A 2,163-nucleotide genomic window follows, 5' to 3' on the forward strand; every position below is an offset into this window, starting at 1 on the left:
GACATGAACTGTGACCGTATAGATCATTGTTGCAACCAGGGTCTTCCTATAGTTGCACCAAATCTTGTAAAAAGGAGGTTCAGTAAGGTATCTATGGAAAGGTTACGATTTGCTGGCTATGCTTATGCTATCTGTATGCATGTAGCAATTTTGTAGTTGAAATTATGAATATTGGCTATGTACTTTAAGCAGCATTAGTGAAGCATTTGGTCAGCTTCTTGAGAAAGGAATTTTCAGGTTAAGTGCCCAGTCAAGAAACACTTAACTGACAATGGACATTGGAAGACTCCAATCCACATGAGAAGTCTTCCTGGAGATGTTCAACATAGCATGTAAGGAATGGCTGCTCTTCCGGTAAAGAACTGAGTCATGCATGGACATGTGACTTGCCCATGTGACTCCCAACTCCATTTTGCTGCTGTGATTTTCCACAGTAAGAAGAAAGGGGTGTCCTTCCACATGGCAGAGGATATAAAAGGCAGCTGCATCTCCTCCGTCTTGTCTTCAATCCTGCTTCATACCTCTGGAGGAACTTTACTATAAACTGAAGCTCTGAACAAAGGACTGAATGACCCATCCAAGCTATGTATGTACTCCAGAGACTTGATTTGAACCTGCAGTTTATTCCATCACTGCTACAAGCCTGAACCAAGAACTTTGCCATTACTGTATGTAATTGATTCCATTTAACCAATTTTAGCTCTCATCTATATTTCTTTCTTTTTATGAATAAACCTTTAGATTCTAAAGGATTGGCAACAGCGTGATTTGTGGGTAAGATCTGACTTGTATATTGACCTGGGTCTGGGGCTTGGTCATTTGGGATCGGGAGAACCTTTTTTCTTTTACTGGAGTATTGGTTTTCATAACCAGTCATCCCCATAAGAAGCAGTGCTGGTGGTGATACTGGGAAACTGGAGTGTCAAAGGGAATTGCTTGTATAACTTATGGATACCCAGTGGGGTGAGACCAAAGTCCTCTCTGTTTGGCTGATTTGGTTTGCCTTAATAGTAAAGAAAACCCAGCCTTGGGCTGTAACTGCCCTGCTCTAAGCAGTTTGTACTGAATTGATACTCTCAGTTGTGTCTCGCCAGAGGCAGCATCATTACAGGTGGATAGACGTCTGTATTTGGATAGACAGATCGGAGTGTATGGGGACGGATGGACGGCTGTGTGTAGTGTGACAGACCCAGACCAGTGGGGTACAGGAGTCTGGTAGAAGGCAAATATACTGGTCACTGGATGAGTAGTTTTCTGTTCCCTGAGTGACCAGACCTATTGGGATCCAGGAAGTGGGCGGGCGAAGCCCGCCCACTGCTAAAGGATCCCCCCCCAGCCTAAGGGGGGGTTCCACAGGACCTGGAGACCAAAAAATTACGGGGGACAACTAATAAAAGAACAGGGACAGGAGTGAGGTCAAAGGGTCAAACTAAGCGAATCAGACGGGGACACCGAGCAGAGAACCCCGGACAGCGCCCACTGCTCCTCAAAGGCGTCAAGGGAGCCAGTGGACGCCGCCCAGAGGAACTCTGCCCGGATACGTGAAAGAACGGAGGACCTGAAATACGCCCCACAGTCACAGGAAACTCCATCGGCCAACCTCCTCACTCTGGTTTTATAGATGGCCAGTTTCGCTAGGGCCAGAAGGAGGTTGACCAGGAGGTCCTGCGACTTTGTGGGGCGACGGATAGGGAGTGCATAAATAAAAAGGTGAGGAGAAAAGTGCAACCAAAATCTTAACAAAATATCCGTGAGGAGCCGGAATAGGGGCTGCAGCCTGGCGCACTCTAGGTAAACATGCACCAGGGTCTCCCTCACGCCGCAAAAGGGGCAGGTGTCTGGGATAGAGGTAAACCGCGCCAAGTACACGCCCGTGCTCACGGCTCCATGAAGGAGCCGCCAACTAATGTCCCCGGTGGGCTTCGGGATCAGAGCAGAATAAAGGCTGGCCCACCGGGGCTCCTCACCCTCCAGAGGTGGCAGAAGGTCCCGCCACTTCGTATCGGGGCGGGACGCGAGGGTGAGGACATGAAGAACATGGAACATGAGCGTGTATAGATGTTTCCTTGGCGCGGTCCGGAATAGAACCGGCTGCAGATGGTGCAGCCGGCTCATGGCGAATGGACGGGGAGGGGGCTGGTTGGTTCCACGGGGCAGGGGCCC

This window comes from Terrapene carolina, unplaced genomic scaffold, assembly GCF_002925995.2.
Source record: "Terrapene carolina triunguis isolate 2854851 unplaced genomic scaffold, T_m_triunguis-2.0 Scaffold51425, whole genome shotgun sequence".
NCBI classification, from domain to species: domain Eukaryota; kingdom Metazoa; phylum Chordata; order Testudines; family Emydidae; genus Terrapene; species Terrapene triunguis.